Source organism: Pipistrellus kuhlii, unplaced genomic scaffold (assembly GCF_014108245.1).
Source record: "Pipistrellus kuhlii isolate mPipKuh1 unplaced genomic scaffold, mPipKuh1.p scaffold_m20_p_1, whole genome shotgun sequence".
NCBI classification, from domain to species: Eukaryota; Metazoa; Chordata; class Mammalia; order Chiroptera; family Vespertilionidae; genus Pipistrellus; species Pipistrellus kuhlii.
In genome coordinates this window covers 124,518,378-124,537,915 of record NW_023425404.1, presented here as the reverse complement: position 1 = coordinate 124,537,915, position 19,538 = coordinate 124,518,378, and the positions used below count along the sequence as shown (strand labels likewise).

At 40.8% G+C, this 19,538-nt stretch overlaps 1 pseudogene; it reads left to right on the top strand.

The window, feature by feature from the left end:
• Positions 1–3,641: 3,641 nt before the first annotated feature.
• LOC118720144 lies at positions 3,642–19,056 on the top strand (annotated as a pseudogene).
• The last annotated feature ends 482 nt before the right edge of the window (positions 19,057–19,538 follow it).

Here is a 19,538-nt window from a genome sequence, read left to right as displayed (position 1 = left end):
TTATGGAAACGTGATGTCCCCTGCAGATGGAATCTGATGTCATCTACAATTGCAGAGCACAATGGTGGGAACCCAATGTCCTGGCTGGAGAGATACCCGAAGGGCCAGAATGGGAATGAGGACACGATGCGCAGCACAACTGCTGGGAAGGGGCTGCAGAGCTCCTGGACCAGGCGTTTCAGAAACAGAACTGAAACCCACCCACAGTGAGATAAAGGTCACTCCGTGGCCTTGAAACCTCCAGTAATGTCTAGCGGCTCTCTCTTATCTTTCAGGAAATGAACAATGGTTTTATAGATGACAGTTATAATATCTACATTTATGTATTGTCTTTTAAAAAATTTTTAACTCTCACCTGAGGACATTTTCCCATTGATTTTTAGAGAATGGAAAAGAGAGGGAAAGACGCAGAGAGAAAAAAATCGATGCCAGCCTGTTTGCTCCCAAATGGCCCTCTCTGCCAGCCTGGTCACTCCTAATTTACCCGCCCCTGCTGGCCTAGTCACCCCTCACTGCCTCCCCTCCCCCGCTAGTCTAGTTGCCCCCAACTGCCCCCTGCCAGCCTGGTCACCCCTTACTACACCCCTCTCCCCCACTCTGCCAGCCTGGTTTTCCCCCAACTTCCTCTTCCCCTATTGGCCTGGTAATCCCACACAGCCTGCTGTTCAGTCATTTGCTCATCCCTCACTAGTCCCTCACTAACCCTCCTGCTGACCTTTGCTCCATGCAGGTGTTCAGTTGTCCATCCAGTTGTTTAAGTTGTGACGGCCCCTGGCTTTTTATATATTAGGATAGTAATGTGCTATCCTATTCTGTATTTATTTTTTGTTCCTCAATATTTAACAATATATCATATAACCATCAGATTATTATACTCTCTCCCATTTTGGGAGCCTGAGTCTATAATATTTTACAGCATAGAAGGCAAAGATGTTTCCTTCTGATTGTTAGTATGGATCTAAATCCAAAAGAGACACTCACTTTCTGTGGATTAATTGGAAATAACTTCCCCGTAACTGTAACCAGCCTTGACTCTCCGTATTGCTCAGGACAAGGGAAAGAGCATGGGGAGGAGTAGAATGGTAATGGTGGATGCTTATTTAGCAATTTCTCTGTGCCAGAAACTATACAAAGTGCTTTACACAAAGTGTCCCAATTTAATGTTTACAAATGCATTCTAAGGGAGGGCACCCATTTTTAAAGTGGGAAAACTGGGTTTTTAAACAGTTACCAATATAGGGAGCCAGTATCCAGTCTGTCTGATTCCTGTGTCCATCTCTTGGGCCCTACCTCACATGTGGCCTTTCCCCACATTACTTCATCCAGTTCTACACACAGGCAAACAACCCCAGAAAAAAAATGCCCTCCTGCCAATTTTCCCTTCTTTCCAGGTACTTAGTCTGTTTTATTTTTGGCCTCTGTTCATTTCTGAAACCTGGAGATTAACCCCCACCTAGCTGACTTGCAGGTCAATGGACTCAAGTCAAAAGCTGCCTCAAGTAGCATTCTTTCTTCCCTCTCTCTCTCTCTCTCTCTCTCTCTCTCTCTCTCTCTCTCTCTCTCTCTCTTTCTTTCTCTTCAAACTTCTTCCTTTATAGAATTCTTGTCAAAGTACCAAGGTGATATTTCAACAACATAGGAAAACATGTGGTATAAATCTAATAACTGAATAAAATTCAGCCATTTAACCCACAATTTTGCTTCTCTGAGGTATTCCTGCTACACAGTTCACTTTCAGTTAGTGCCTATAATTGCAACAATATCAGCTGACATTCTTGGAAATAAAAATAAAAAATATATAAACTCTTACTTTGGTCTGCAGGGAAGAAGCACATGCTCTGCCTGCCAGTCTAACTGAGAAAGTCTGTTATCAGATCTGACTCTTATTGGAGTTGAGTGTAATTGTGTCTCTGGTTGGGATGTAGCATGTGAAGATGTGATTAGAGCAAGTCATTATTCTGTGAATTAATGACATAGGAGGAAGGGAGACAATGACCTGTTCTCTGGATAAAGGACAGAATAGAACCTGCTCAGAGATGACCCCAGTGTACTGTAATGGCCTATTTGCATACAAAGGTATTTAATGGATGTGCCATTTCAATCAAATATGTCATAAATAAATTAGTTGGTTAAATAGATAACTTAAATATAAACCCAATAAAGGTTAATGATTTTTTTCTTTTCTAAAAGGCCACTATAAAATAAATCAGAGGCTTATCAGGTGATCACTTTGTAAGCTATATAAATATCAACTCACTATGTTGTACATCGGAAACTAATATGTCAATTCTAACTGAAAAGATACATGTTTATAAATCATCTGAAAAAGCAAGTTGGTCTAATCTTACTTTATTTGGCCATCAGGATAGGGAAATTCTTGCGGACAGAGCTGTTTACAAGGCTATCAAACCATTTTGTAGAAGAGCAGGTTTGGAAGCTGAGCCACCTTCTAGATTCCTGCCCTCTGTAACTGTCCCACCCACAGGAACTCTCTTCACCAACAGCTACATAATAGAAGTGGGTGGAGAGGAGGGCCCCTGATTTGCTTCAGGAAAAACAAAATAATTCTTAAGTTCACCCCTACCTTTTGGTAAGGAAATAAACATTTATAAATAATTAAAATAAATGTTTATCTGGAATTGATCCACCTTAAAAAAGTAATAAGCATTATAAAAAGATGAAGAGATGAGAAGTACAGATTGGCAGCTACAAAACAGTCATGCATAGGAAATATGTTCAATAATATTGTGATAACTGTGTGTGGTACCAGATGGGTACTGAGAATATCAGGGGGGGAATGCTTTGTAAAGCATATGATTGTCTAACCACTTTGTGTACACCTGAAACTAATATAGGATAATATTGATTGTAAAAAAAAAAAAAATAAAGGAAATGTTTTTTCACGCATTTAAAAATAGATGATGTATGTCAAATTAATATGGGATTTATGTTCTACTGGATACATTTAAAAGACTGGTACAATATTTCATTTCTAGCCACATACTATTTATAAAAAAGAATAGCATCATCTCTAATATGCTAATTAGACCAGATGTCATTCTGGACGTCCTTCCCAACAAAGCCACGGCCAGAGGGAAGCCAGCCCAGATCCCAGGTCCATGCAGGTGGCTGAAGGAGGGAAGCAGCCTGGATCCTGGTGCTGGAGGGAACCCAGTGCTGGCAGCTGGGGGAAAGAAGCTACTCTTGCACAAATTTTTGTGCATAGGGCCTCTAGTACATTAATAAAGCTTCAGTTTTTTACTAGTAGTTAGTAAGGGTCATAGAAGAAGAAATGGGGGATCTTTCAGCTTGAAGAAGGTGCAGATCCTGAGATTGTACAAGACAGACCTGGGCTACACATGGACTGTGTTCTAAGAAAGAAACTGGGATCATGGAACATGTGCTCTCTCCTTCCAGCTCCATTTCCTGTAGACTCAGCCTCCTGATCGCTCCCGCTCCCTTCCTTTCAGAGGGTCACGGTGTCCAACTTTATTTGGCTCATTGACAAAACAATTTTCCAAGGTAGATTTTTGTATTTAAAAAATGAAAGTGTTAGGACCAGGAATTGAGGATAGCATGTTGCTCGTTAATCAGCTTTTCCCAACGGTGTGGCAGCGTGATGAGGAGTGCAGAGTTTGGACATGAAAGGAACTGGATTCAAGTACTGCTTCATCATCGAAGGTCTGTGAGCTGCTGGTGGTAGGCCCCTCACTCACCTGTTTCCAATCAGTTTCTGCATTTGAGATGAAACATAAGAGGAGAGTGGTTGACAATATTCACTGTTCAGAAATCCTCTTGAGATTAAATGCAGTGTAGGTGGAAAGGGGGCACAGAAATTGTGGCTTCACAGTGCTCAGTACATGAGAACTGCCTTCACTGCTCCAACCCCACAGCTTAGCAATACGGACCAGAAGTGTAGAATGGCATGTGAAATGCAGAAAAATCACAGTGCCAAAGAATCAAAGAATGCCTTATTTACAAGAACCTTAGAAGTAAAGTCATCCACAGGAACCGTCTAAGTCAGGAGCAGGTCTGGCTTCCCGGAGCATCTTGCAGGCCCCGGGCTTGGTGCGTGGCTCTTTTCCTACAATCTGGAGATGCTTAACACCTTTTGAACAAGGGAACCCCCATTTCACTTCGTATTGGGCCCTATGGACTATATAGCCCATATTTGCAAGGCAAAATAGTGTTTATGGGGGTGAGATCGTAGCTACCTTCACTCTTAGCCCTGGAATCTGATTTTGAGATGCATGGCTCCAGTTGAGGGGTCAGAGTTAGCAAATTGCACGGATATAGTTATACTAAAAAAAAGTATTCATTGTTGATGTGAAATTGAAATGCAACTGAGCAATCTGTATTTTATCAGGCAACCCTACTCTAGGCCATCCCATCATTTTATTATCCCAGGAAATGGAGTGTATCAGGTATTAGCAGTGTGCCAGATACCATGGTAAGTGGTCTGTGTGTACCAGCTCATTCATAGCTGTTAACACACGCATCCAGTAAGTGTTATCATCATGCTGTTCAAAGAAACTGAGGCACAAACAGGCAATTCCATGAAGAACCCATGAGAAGTAAGAGAAGTTGCCAGGTGTCTGGCCACAAAATCCGGCTCTTCCATCTCAGGGGCTGATGAGGAAGTTTGCAGAGAAGATGGATTTGGACAGGAGCTTACTCAGAACTCACAGTCACTTCCAGGCTCCGTTGGGTCTGACTTAATAATCCAGAACCAGTCAAAAAGACAGATAAGATAGTTCACTTATTGTTGCCACTGGTTTTGTGAAAACAGTGTTTTCTAAGAATAAGAATCCATGCACAGGGTGAGTCACTCTCACACTAGTTTAGTCATCTCCCTGTAGGCAGAAATTATTGCATGTAGCAGAAGGTTGAGATTAAATTCCTTCAAGCACTTCTGAAATATTATAGGTTCAGGAAAATCCCAAGCTTTTCATGCCAGTGCCTTTTTTACTTTGAGGATGAAAGCTGCATGCAGTTAGAAAGAAACATTATTCACATATTCCAATGTCATGTCCACTTAATGCATCAATATGTCAGTTTGTCAGCTGATGTTTGTGTAATATTCAGAGCTCTTTTGCTGCAAAACACACAAAACATTCTTCTTGTATATTTTGTGGTGCAAAATATTTATTTTAATTTCCTAAAAAGTGAATACATTATTTTTTATCTATTTCTGCTGAAGCTTTGCAAACTGTAAGTTGCAGTTTCACATTATCTGGCATGTTGTGACTGTGCCCAGGTGTTTTAGGGGCACCTGGCTGAGGAGCTCCCCTATCCTACCCATGAGTGGATGTGGGTCTTGCCCCACTCTCCCTGACCTAGTGCTTTCTAAATTGCCCATGGCTTTTGCTTTTGTGTCTTTGCTCATGCTGATATATTCTTCAGTTCCACCCAACATCTGTATAGATGTACTTCCTATTTAAAGATTAATTTAAATATTAATTTTTTTCTGCTTTGAAAATATTTATTGAACCAGTTAATCAGTCAATTGGTCTATCAATTAAAACAGGAAAAAGAACAGGGTAAGGCAGAAATATTCACTATTCCCTTAAGGAGAAACAACATTAACAAACCTCAATACATCAACAACCTTACATGGATATAAATAAATAAAGGAATGGCTCATGATCTTACAATGTCAGAACTCACCAAATCACCCACATAAGACTTTTTAAAAAACCAAAAAAGCAGAGCTTTTTTTGCACAAAATTAAATGCCATTTGAAAAATAAAAACTTTCTTCTCAACTACAGCTTTAGCTTAGATACTTTTTTTCTCCCCATGAAAAGCCTCAAGAAATAGCACAGAGTTTGAGAATTTAACTTCTAAGAAATATTTATTCTATGACAGAAGCAAAAAAAATATTCCCAAAGGACATACCAGTTTGGGAAAGAAGTTTCTATAAACATATAATGTAACAACCAAGAATAGGCCAGGGATTACAATCTTTAATCTAAAATGTATTTGTGTTTTTTAGCTTTAAAAAAATAGCTCTAAAGAATGAGTAAATTCCCTGAAATCACTTTAGGAAATCTCTAGGCTATCTTAAATAATTGCTCCAGTATTAATGTTTTACTATTACTATTAATAAGGTAGAGAGGTTGTATTATTAGTTATATTCTTTCAAATGAAGATATTGAGTTATTTATTGGGACAACCAGGGTCATTCAGTGAATAAGTAATTAAGATAAAAGACAAAGCTAATTCTTTTGAGACCAATTAAAGTATGGGTTTCTAATAATGACTCTTGGAATTTACTTGATATTTTATACATTTTAAAGTATTATAAGATGGTTAAAGCATTAAAAAATTTACATGACAGATTGGTGGTCTTATGTTTTCGTGAGTTTAATTGGATATTTGTTACTATTGTTTAAATATTTGTAAAGATGTGCAAATATTTAGAAGGGTAGTTTGCTATTTGAGGGATATTAATTGTTTAATAAATGATAATATTAATAAATTGATTATCATAAAATGCATCACAAATAGATTCTGCCTCATAGGTTCTAGCTGAATCTGCTCAGCTAACAAACATGTCATGTAGGTATAAAATTGTGGATTAGTCAGAAGACACAATGTGGCAGGGAGTGGAGTCTGAGTTAGACTGAGCCAAATATGGAAATGTTATTATAACAGATTTTTGAAATTTTGTTTATTATGGAAAATTGCCATTTCAAGGAAGATTTATAAATGTTTTACACAATGGAGTGTAGAAGTCTAGTTAGCTTGGGAAAGGCTGGATGCTCTGTCTTTTTTTTGGGCCACACAAGGCTCTTCATATTCCAGGTGCTGAGATATCCTGCATGGGGACTATTAAACAGAAATGCAATAGGAAATCACAAATGCCTTAGGTTTTTCTTTTAATCACATTGAAAAAAGAATAAAATGAACAGGTAAAATAAATTTGAATAATATATCTAACCCAGTATATCCAAAATCTTATCATCTTATCATATATAATCAATATAAATGTATTAATGGGCTATCTTACTTTTTTTTTGTCTTTGTGCATCTCATTTCAGAATGTCCACATTCACAAGTGGTCCTTTATTGAAGAGACTGGTTCAGTACTGTTTAGTGTCTACCATTTCTTATCTATGTATGATGTTAGCAATCTCCTCCATTCCCAGCACAAACATCTGATTTCATCTGGAAAATTACTAACATTTCTCTGGACCCTCCTGTACACTGAAGTCATCTGTAGGAAGGCCAACAAATGCTGGGCTGATGTATGAAATTAAAAATTTATTTTCTAATCAATGTGACATCTTCTTATAGTCCCTTTTATTATTGAAGCATAAGTTCTTTTTCTAAAACACTTGGTGATCTCAAGCTACCTTCAGTCATCTCAGAGTCCCCAGGGATGATATTTCCCCCCCACCCCCACCATCAAATTTCCTTGCTCCTTGAGGCCCCACCTCAACCCAGCTTGGGCTACTGAGAATACGGAGCAGAGGCACCTGAGCCCACAGCGGCAGGGACAAGGTGGTTCTTTGTCCAGGACCTGGTCCAGGATTTCCATTCCAGCTCAGCCCAGAACCTGCTGAAGGCAGCCCGCTGGGGCCCTGGGCCCTGCACTGTGGGTGCAAGGAGGCCACAGGCAGCCTGATGTTCATCTTCATGTAGGAGGTGAAGCCTGGCACCAAAGAGCAGACCTATGTGGCCAAAGTTGCCTTCAAGCACCTCAAAACTCTCAGGTACCCCAAAATTCTGGCCTACATCAATGGCCTGGAGACAGACAAATGCCTCTATATAGTGACAGATGCCTCCACGTAGTGACAGTGGCCCCAAGGAGCTGAAGCTCTCCTGGGAGCTGCAACAGATTATGAACGCCCTCAGCTTCCTCATCAATGACTGTCCCTGCCGCTGCGGGCTCATTCACAACAATGTATATATGGCTGCTGTGTTTCTGGGCTGTGCCGGCTAGTGGAAGCTTGGGAGCCTGGACTACATGTACTCACCCAGGGCCATGGCTGGCGGGCAACCCTCTGCAAGGAGATCTCCAAGCCTGAGCAGTATGACCCTCCAGAGTTGTCTGATGTCAGTGGCAAAACCATCAGAGAGAAATAGTCAGCTAACATGTGGCACTTGGGCTGCCTCATCTGGGAAGTCTTTAATGGGCCCCTACCTAGGGCCACCCCATGGGAAGATCTCCAAATCGCTGGTGCCCCATTATTGTGACCTGGTTGGAGCCTCCAAGATTCATCCCAACCTAGCCCGCTTCCTGCAGAACTGCCAGGCACCTGGTGGATTTATGAATAACCACTTTGTGAAGACCAACCTGTTCCTGAAAGAGATTCAGATAAAAGAGCTGGCTGAGAAGCAAAAGTTCTTCCAAGAGTTGAGCCAGAGCCTAGACTGGTTCCGAGAGATTTCTGTGGCACAAGGTGCTGCCCCAGCTGCTGACTGCCTTTGAGTTTGGGAATGGAGGGGCTGTGGTCCTCACCCCTCTCTTCAAGAGGGCAAGTTTCTCAGTGATGAGGAGTATCAGCAGGTCATCCCTGTCAGGGTCAAGATGTTCTCATCCACTGATTGGGCCATCTACCTCCACCCCCTGCAGCAGATGGAGCAGTTCATCCAATACTTTCATGAGGCAACAGTCAATACCCAGATCTTTCCCTGAGTTGTGCATGGCTTCTGGGACACCAACCCTGCCAACTGGGAGTAGATAGTCAAGTCCATGCTGCTCTTGGCCCTGAAGCTGAACGAGGCCAAACTCAGTGTGGAGCTGATGAAGCACTTAACTTGACTGCAGGCCCAGGATGAGCAGGGCCCCATTGCTGCTCCATCACCATCTGTCTGGGGAAAAATCGGCTGCTTCCTCAGTGCCAGTACAAGATACAGGGTCCTCACCCTCACCTTCAGCTGGGCCACTAAGGACCCATTTGCACCATCTCGGATTACTGGCGTTTTGGGCTTTGCTGCCACCCACAAACTCTACTCAATGACTGTACCCACAAAATCCTGCCTGTGCTTTGTGGCCTCACTGTGGATCCCAAAAGATCTGTGCAGGACCAGGCCTTCAAGGCCATTTGAAGTTTCCTTTCCAAACTGGAGTCTGTGTCAGAGGACCCTTCCCAACTGGTCAAAGTGGAGAAGAATGTCCATGTTGCCTCCAGCCCTGGAATTGGAGGAGCCACATCCAGCTTGGGCAGGATGGACCGTGACAGGGGTCTCCTTGCTCACCTCCAAGCTGTTCCATGCACACCCCAAAGCTGCCCCCAGTGAGCCCAAATTCTCCCAAATACCCATGCTTGAGGGACTTCCTACCCTGGCTTCCAGCCCTGCCTCTCCCACACCCATTACCTCAGGAGACTAGGAGGCATAAGAGGAAGGCAAGAACATAGCAGAGGTCAGCAGTGCTGCCAACAGATGGGATGACAAAGATTGGGGCAGCTCAGGGCAGGAGACCAGAAGGACAACTTCTGTATTAGCCCAGAAGGACAACTAGAGTATTGGGAGCCAAAACCAGCCACACTGGGCAGACCAGCAACCCTGACTACAAATCTCCTGAGTCAGACTGGAGCAGTTGGAAAGTTGAAGGCTCGTGGGAGAAGGTTTGGCAGGAGCCAGGTCCTTAGGAGACACTCAGTGAGGGCACCCTGCTGACCAGCAAGTATAACTGGGGTGGACCAGAGCCCAGTGACAAAGATGACCCCCTTGCTGACCTGATTCGTGGAGTGAGGACAACTGGGATGGCCTGGAGACCAGCAGGTGAAGGCTGAGCTGGCCTGGAAGAAGCAGGAAGAGTGATGGCGAGAGGTGGATGCCAAACGTGCTGAGCAGAAGGACACCAAGGGCCTTGTGAAGCTGGGGATCCGTAAGACTGAGCTGCTGGTGTGGGTGCTTCCCAGTAACAGAGAACAACCCCATAGATGTATTTATTGCACATACCATGCCAGCCCGACCAGCCCGGCCAGGCACATCTCACATGTACATATCCAGTCACAATAAATTCTATTCCACACAGACACACACACACACACACACACACACACACACACACACACACATACACACACACAGACTCTAAATAAATAAATAAACAATTCTTACTCTTCATAATTCTCTGCTGGGTGAACTTGAGTGACAATGGGAGGACAAGACCTCTGTTCAAGTGCTCTTTCATATTTTATTTTCCTTGACTAGGCCTAGGCCCTTCAGAGGATACATCCATAGTGAAATGTGGGTGCCTTGGGGGAACCAAGCGGGAAAGAGGTTTGGTTGGGTGTTGCTACTTTCCAGGTGTTAGGCTGGTCAGCTCCATCCCTCTGTGGTCAAGGCCACCTCTTGGTGGAGAGATGTGCACCCCAAATCTCTTTCACTGGTTTATATGCTATTAGCAAGACACCCCAAAAAGCAATGAGCTGCTTTCTAAATGGGATTAATTCATTGTAACTTAAACATGTCAGGGAGAGAGCCACTTTGGAGATTCAGAAATTAAGGGCTTACTGAGAGATGTCAGAGAAGAAGCCTCTCATGTGAGAGCTCTGCCAATTATCTGAAGCTTCTTTTAAAAAAAATGTTCTTTGGCCTGGAAGACATGCAATGAAGCTGCTAAACCAGCAGATTCAGAAAAAGCAGAATGCAGGAAATTGATTTGAACCTCAGAGACACAGCTTCTAAGGTGGTGACGAGGTCAAGGGGATCACTGAGAAATAGGATTTCTCAGAACTGCTAATGATCCTGATTCGGTCATTTTCTGCTTAAAAAGGCACTTTGACCTTCTACAAACCCAAATATATGCTTCCTGATGGAAGGTGGCTCCACGCATAACCTACCGAAGATTAGATTTATTAGGGAAACTCTGGTAGACCCCTAAACCTAGCAGGAGAGGCAATGCTGCTATTATTAATTGAGTAAATAATCTCTTTTATATGGCACTATGCAAACCTGTATATAGTGCATAAATTACACAAAAAGAGTTTTAGCATGGTTAATAAAAAGACTGAATAAAAAGTGCTAAAGTAGGTCCTTTTATTTATTTTTCCTTTAAAAATGAAATGGCATTTTACTTAATAGCATTAATCAAACTGTATTAAAACTTAAAAAAAAACAAACCAAAACTATTTTCAACTGTGGGGAGACCTAAGCACCTGGGGTGTGAATCCAGGTTAGGATGGTCCTGAGATGAAGGGGTTTCCTTGGGATATACATTTGTTTTTCAGGGTTCTCTTCTACCTAACACATTCCAGACGGATCACAAGAATTCTCTCTTCATATTATCAATACACAGTGTTTTACAAAGTATCATATTTTAAAAATATATTATCTTGTAGGAACATGTAATAAATAACTTCAAAGTGCAATGGGTATTTAATTTTAAAGCATGCCTTTAACATTTATGTAAAACATTTTTTGTACTTGTTCAGTAGAAACTTATCTGGTCACTGGGTAAAGCTAGCAATGAAACTACTAGCCCACAAAGGGTTAAGATGAGTCTAAATAGGAAAGAGTGTTCAAATGATTTGGGGTTTTATTTTTTTCACGATGGTCAATGTCTGTGAAATTGATCAAAAAGAAAACACAGTTCATTGAAACTGTCTCGATGTCAGACACCCAGAGTTTGATTTCCAGTACGGATAATAACTAGTTGTGCTACTTTGGAGAAGTCCCTTAGCTTCTCTCAGCTTCACCTATAAAATGAACACAAGTATTTACCACTCCTAGTTATGGAGAGAATAAAATGAGGTAGCAGATGCAAACCTCCAGGCACCTAGCTGACAGCTGGTCAAACATATAAACACATGCTATGATAAACCACTCAGAGTACTAATGTAGCAACTGCATGGTAGGACCAAGAGTTCAAATGTCATCCATGGGTTGATGACCACAACAGCCTCATCAAAAAATTAAAGTATGACAAATGTACAATAAGCACATGAAAGGATGCTCAATATCACTAAGCCTTAGGAAAATGCAAATCACTAGCACAATGAGATATCACCTCATACTGATTAGGATGTCTAGTATATTTTTTTTAAAAAGTTGTTGGTGAGAAGGTAGAGAAATACAAACCCTTGTGTGCTGGGGTGAGAATGTAAAATGGTGCAGCTGCTGTGGTAAATAGGATGGTGGTTCCTCAAAAAATAAAACATAGAACTATCATATAGAACTACCATATAAGAAATTTCACTTCTGGGTATTTAACCAAAATAACTGAAAGTAGGGACTTGAACAGATATTTTACACCCATCTCATAGCAGCATTGTTCTAACAGCAAAAAAGTAGAAGCAACCCAAGTGTACTGTGGTTGGCAGGGGCTAGAGGAGGGGAGAGTGAGAAGTTAATGTTTAATAGGGACAGAGTTTCCCTTTGGGGAGATGAAAAAGTTCTGGAGATGGACGAAGGTGATGGCTGCACAACAATGTGAAGGGATACTTGAAAGTCGTTAAGATGGTAAATTGTGTTATGTATCTGTTACTACAATTAAAAATATATATATATAACGTGATAAAGTCTTTTCATGTTGCAGAGTAGTCAGGTAGTGATAAGCTTCTTTTTTTTCCTCCTATTTTCTCAGTGACAATCAATTTCTTCACTTACACGTTTGCTCATTTATTCGTTTGGTCCTAAGAGTTTTGTTGAACTCCTTTAGTACATCAGCTACTGTGGATGGCAAAGGATAAAGAAATAAATGCAGCCTCGTGTGGCTCCTTGAAGGAAGAGTATCCCAGGAATAGATATACAGAGGATCATGTAACAAGTGTAACTCACAAAAAAAGCTTTTGTAAGATACTGAAAGAATATAAAGAACAAGAAACATGGGGACGAGAAAAGAAAAGTAACAGCAAGTAAAAGAAGACTATTTTATTATACATAAACTCAGTGGGTGACTATAGGCATCTCCTTCCCCCCACTATTTTAAAAATAGAAAAGACTAGATTTATGTTATCATTTCTGCCATTTAGTTCAATTTTTCCTATTATAAAAGAATCATTGAATTGCTGAGAATGCTCAAGGTAATTTAACATACTCCCTTCACTATTTTGCACATAAAGAAACTGAGGTAGAGTAAAAGGTCCAGGTCCAGCTATAAAATTAGTATTTAGAATACACATTTTTTCAAAAGTGCCTGTGTTTTTTTTTTTTTTTTTTTTTTTTTTTTTTTTTAGAATACCATACTACCTTTTCCAAGGCAGCCAGAAAAGTACCAGTAAGAACCAGAAATGATCCAGTTCTTACTGACATCACATGATCTCACATTTATATAGCACTATCTTAACTTTTCAAATGATCATTGATAGCCGTAAGGTATGCATTTACTTCTGAGAGGGCCAATGATTTCATTCTGGTTAGAAAAGTCATGATCTACGCTGCTGACATGAATATCAGGTCCACTTACTTGAATGTAAGTCTGTTCATTTACTTATTAGTCATTCATTTAATAATAACACACACCGGGAGTTAGGTGCCGTTAAATACAGTGGGAACACAATAACGAAAGGACACACATAATTCAGCAGTCCCTTCTGCTTCTGTAATAAAGTGTTCCCTACCATCTTTAACAGGTGTCAGAATAATTTTTTTGGACAAGACTCAAGTAGAATTTCACAAGCAGTTAAGTGCTTAAGTGTTCTTGATATATTACCCAACAATATTTAATTCTTCTACAGGTTTTATTTCCTTTTTGGAGCCTTCTAGATTAAAAATTGACCAGTATCATTATGTGAGATGCGGGCCTTAGGAAGCAGAGAAGATCCTATGGGGGGAGAAGCTGATAACTTTAGTTGAGGACAAAATGAATTTGGATTTCCAGCAGCATGGCCTCTGGGAATACTAGCAGGTATTTGAAAGTTTGAGTGGAATTAAAAGGGAAGTCAACATGAGAAGTGGAGATTGGAGAGTGCCTGCAGAGCCCAGAGTTGAAGCGTTGTGGGTTTATGCCTCCTGTTAAGACAGCCAGGATGCCCCTGTGGTCCGACAAACTGCAGTGGGCACATGTACCCTGGGGACTGTGGGGCATCTCAACAAAGGGGTGTTAGGGAGCACTCAGAGGATGGAGCTTATACAGGTGGTTTGGGGGATGGTCAAGGATGCGGGTGTCCACTTTGGACTAAGGCAGGATAACTCTATGACTGGGTATCTTTATAAATCTTTTTTAGATGTAGAGCAGAATGCAGCAGGACTAAAACTATAATTAGAATAGAAGAATCCTATTGGTCTGAGTAATGGGATGTTTGGTCATTTTTGCAGCTTGTACAATGTTCATAATTTGTGTTCAGAAATAATTACACTAAGGTTTTATTGGTGTCTTGATTTATCCAGGTCTCAGAGTGGCCTTGATAGATATTGACATTCAGTTTTCATGGGGAGAACACCCAGGCTTATCTGGACGTCCTGACTGGTCCAGGATGGCAGGGCAAGATTTCTTTTTCAGGAGGAAGGAGAGAGAAGGTTCAAGAAAGCATCTTGGCACCCCCCTGCCCTCCTAGCTTGTAATTTGGACAGTGACAAAGAAAGTAAAAGTGGAATGAGAAAAACCCGGAAAATGCAACATCAGCTTTCTCTGTTTCACACTTTAAAACACACATACTCCGGTATTGGGAAACAACAAATAAAACAGTATAGTCATGTGGTGTAACTTAGAATTGCCATCCAGAAAAATGGGTGTCATGCAGAAAACTGTTCACTTCATTTATTATATTTACTTGGAGTAGGTTATAGTCAGGCACTGACTGACTAAGCCCCATAGTTTGTTCACAGTTTGATTTGTTATCAAGACTTCTGCATCATTCTTTAGAACTTGCACCTCTCTTTCAATATAATTTTTCCATTTGTCTGTGACGATTTTTCTGGATCCTTCCTGACCTGCTTGGTTCTTGCTAGGCTAGATTTTAACATTCTTGCCTCTTGCTCAGACTCACAGGGATGTTGTGAACGTGGGATAAATGGACCTCTGCGCTTTGCTTTCAAGAACAACTTCCCAGACTTGGTTTTCTCAGACCAGATTTGTCAAGTTCCTACAAGTGCCATGGTTACTGCTCCTTTCTTTCCCAGCGGATTCTGCCTATTTGCATGGGATGGGAATCTGCCTCCTAACCCCAGATTGCTCAGTTTCCTCATTGAATGTGAGTTTCTTTTCATATTGACCCACACCTTCCATTGTATGGGCCACTGCGTTCTGCACCCTCCATCTGGGCACCTCGGGGATTTGAATGTGCTTCTCCTCTCAGTCCTCCTGAGATACAATGCCCAGGATGTCCCCTGGCACAAAGCTCCCTGGGGAATGTGAGAAACTCCGACATCCCTCAGCCTCCCTCGGTCTGCCGCAAAATCCCCACGACTCCCCAGAATGAACTCAGCGACGTGGAAGTACGGGGAGAACAACCTGGCACAGAGCTGGCTGCAGCCTTCTTGGCTGAGTCCCATCTGCCTTTCCGGGCCATTTTCCCCTGGGAAAAGCCCTGGTAGGGAGTGTGCAACGTGTGGGTGTTTTCCAGTCAGGACTTTGCACCGATTGCTTTGATGGCTCCATTCGTTATGCTCATGTTGCTGTAGCATTTCAAGTGTGAAGACAGTGAGCACGGTGTAGCCATAAAGGAACTATTGTTGCCACATTTCTTTAGACCAGTAAGGAGGCCTGCAGACCGCTGGTAGACTGCCAGCAACAAGTCCGCAAAGCTCCTCCCTCTGCTGGGATCTGAGACATAAAAGCCCAGAACTGCGAGTGGCCAGGAGCCATCCTCAGCCCTGTAGGAAGATTGCTTTGCAGATTAGGAATCAAATCTGAGCAGTTTATGAGCCTGAGAGATGTCCACGGGGCCACTGTCATTTAAATAAGGTCTTTCAAGCGGTGCTTTGTGAGCTGAGCCCCTGAACCCTTTGCAACTTTTCCTCCCTGGCTTGATGCAGACACGCTCGGTGGAGCATATGTGGATGTTTCCCGCTACACCAGAATTACACGTGATCTGTCAGCAGCTGACACTGTTAATAAAGGATTTACACATATCATGAAAATGCCTACATACTGGCGAAATGCATGTCAATCGGTGAAATTAATGTTGCAGCAAGATCGTTTGGAACTTTTATTTGAGCTCATCTAAGGGGTAATTTGGCCCTTAAATAAAAAACATATGGGTGGTAGAGATCCCAAGTGCTTTAAATCAGCAGAGATTTGGCAGTCCTGTGGATTTTAGTGTGTGTGACACAAGCAAAGTTCATTAGATCTGGGGCCAACCCTGTACCTGACGTCAGCAGAGTAATTAATCTTAAGCATTCCCTGAGCCAACAACTGACAGTGCGCTCTTAATCCACAGCTGTGTCCTCCCTTTCACCTGGGCCGCTGTGACTTTTACTACTTCCTAAAATGCCAGCTTCCAAGTTTACTTTCCTCAAGTCTTCTGGTTGGAAAGGTCAAAAGCAGATCCAGAAAGTGAAAAAAAAGTGTCCACTTTATGTGTGGGGAATGTATTGATACGCCTATGAATCCATATTAACAAAGACATACACTCCATTCTGATACGGTTGGATGCTTATTTTATGAAGTAATATATTCCTGAAGATAAATAGGTCTATTATACAAGTTTGGCATAATTAAATGGAAACCTTATAATTACTGGGTAATATGTTATTTGTTATTTTTAAATCATCACCCAAGGTTATTTTCCCATTGATTTTCAGAGTGAGTGGAAGAGAAGGGGAAAGACAGAGAGAAATACTGAAATATCGATGTGAGAGAAACATTTCGATTGGTTGCTTCTTGAATGCGCCCTGACCAGGGCCTGGGCCAGGGAGGAGTCTGCAACTGAAGTATGTGCTCTTGACCAGAATTGAACCTGGGACACTCCAGTCCACTGAGCCAAACCAGCTAGGGCGCTAATGTGTTATCAGATAAATGAAGTTGTGAGATCAAAAGCAGTGAAATAGAGTGAACTACAGCTTCTTCCTTGATAATCCAATGATTTTTTTTCCAACTTCCGTTACATGTTTGGGTTTTCCTTTTCATGTACTATAGTTACAGGTAAATTTTATTCCCAGAATACCAGTATTTGAGAGAATCTCAATGGACACCAAGTGAAAAGAAGATTACTTGACATTTAAAGTTGGGAAACTCAGGTTGAAAAATCTATTTTTAGTAGCTAAGCCCTGTAAAATATGGTATACTAATCCATGTTAAAATTTCAAAAAGCAGAAAATGTCTCTTCAATTAAAAACATATTCTGTAAATGTAGTGCTCTACTCTTGCCTTTCATTTTACCAATAGGTTCTGCTGTAGTAATATAAGTTTTAAAATAAGATTTTGGTAAGGAATCTAAGTGAATATAATTATGCAATGTTACAGTCTTTTCTAAACCATAGAAACTTTTTACCAGGCCAAAAAAATTATCATCACAGTATATTTAAGCAAAAATTAATTTAAATTACAATTTATATTATTACATTCTTCATAGATATAGCAAAAAAAAATAACAGAAATGTTTTGTGAAAATTCTTTAGAGCAAGTTTATGGAAGCATTATTTTTTTTTAATTATGAAAACAACTGTACCACATTATCCAAATAATGATAGAGCTTTATATCACCACCTCCAAGGATTCTGACTTAACTTTTTTTTTTTTTTTTTTAATCAGGAAGAATATGTTATAGTTATCTTAAAATTTTCAACTTTATGTCTTATAAATTCATTTTTCTTTAAGGCAGAATCTTAGAACTTTCATTGGAAGTAAACTGTTTGGAAGAAAAAAAAAAAAGCATTGCTCTTTGAATCCATGACTTGTTCATTCTTTTATTATCTGAAATGATTTGAGAAAAAAAAAAAAAGAAAATGTTCCTTTCTGTTAACCTTGGTTGATCATAAGTTTTTTGTTCCAAATTCTTACAGTGATCCCCTGCTGTCACTGGTATTTTTAGAAAGGCAATAAGGAGGAAGCAAGAAAGAAGGAACGATTGGAAGGGACTATAGAGACCATCTACTCCAACACCTTTAATGGACCCAAAAAAGAAACCATGAGTGCAAAAGGTAAGTGAACTTTGGAAGGGCAATGGGGAGAGCAGCATAGGAAGGCAACCATTTGAAAGCTGGAGCTCCATGATCCTGGACCTGGTTGTATATCTACTGTGTGAGCTTGGGCACAGTGCTTCCTTGGCCTGCTCCATTTCTTACCTGTGTAATGAGCACCATGACCTACTCATAAATGTTCTGTGAGCAGTAAGTGAGATGAGATTGTACACAGGAGGGTACTGAAGGGGACTAAAGCTTGCCACACTAAAGCTGCCTTTTGGAATATTGATTTTAAACTTATTATTAAGAAACAAAATAATCAGAAAGAACATTTGACCTTATCCCTTTCTGACCAAGACATTCAGATAGAAAAACCCACTCCAGGAAGGAAATCTCAGGATGGTCACATTAGCCTAATTTGAATAAAATGTGGTAGACAGGAAGGCGCCAAGCATTGGCCTGGTAGTTAGATCACCTCCTGGATCACATTGAAGCAAAAATTTGCCAGCTGCATATGTTCTGCTCTTCCTCAAATACCTGTTTCCTTTATAATCCTTTCATTGCCCCCATTTTTTTTCTTTGTTCAAAATGAGATGTATGCCCAATTTTATTTCACTGTCTTTGAGATTTTCATGCTTATTCTCTGTGTGTATATATTAAAATTTGATTTTGTCCAGTTTATCTGTCTTTGCTAATTTGATTTTTAGCCCAGCTAGAACAACTTAGGTGAGAAAAAAGGTATTCTTTTTTTTTAGCCCCCACATTCCAGAATAGTCCCTCCCCTGCCTTGGATAAAAAACTTCATGGATGATTAATTTTCTTATATAAAATGACATAATATTTGCATATAACCTATGCACATTCTCCATATATTTTAAATCATCTCTCTAGATGATTATATTGTAATACCTGATACAATGCAAATGGTATGTAAATAGTTGTTACACTTTGTTATTTAGGGATCAACTTTCTGAAATTAAAGAAAAAATTCAATTGGTCAAATCTGCAGATACAGAACCTGTGTAGATGGACACCAACTGTGTATGATGTCTGTTGCTGACTGTTTCCTCTCTTAGGAGAGAAAAACGTGTGAGCTTAGGAAAGAGGGGATGAAAATAAAGCACAGAACAACTGAAAATAGCCTTTTCCTAGCCTCTTGGACCCTTCAAACACCCCCACACTCTACCTCAGATCTGAATTTAAGAGTGCTCAAAAGTGAATTGAGTGAGCAGAGTCTCACCCATGGCAACTCCAAGTCGCCATTTACCCCATTCATTGCTGACATGGAAAGGAGCTTAGACAGCAGATGATTTTTCTGGGACCACTGATTTTCCTGGGGCCAGGTTGATGCTTCCAGTCATAGAGTAAAAGAGTCACTGTCTGAATTTCCTCCTTTTAGAGGAAAAATTGGCCTTTTCCTGGGGAGTCTAACATGGGCTCACACCCCATGTGGAGCTGGCATATACCCCATCTCAGAACTTAGAGTGTGATTCCTGTTGAAATGTAATGTGTCTACCTGTCTTTAAAGTCCTAAACCTGGTTCTTGTCCCACTCATGTGAAATCATTTTGCTCAA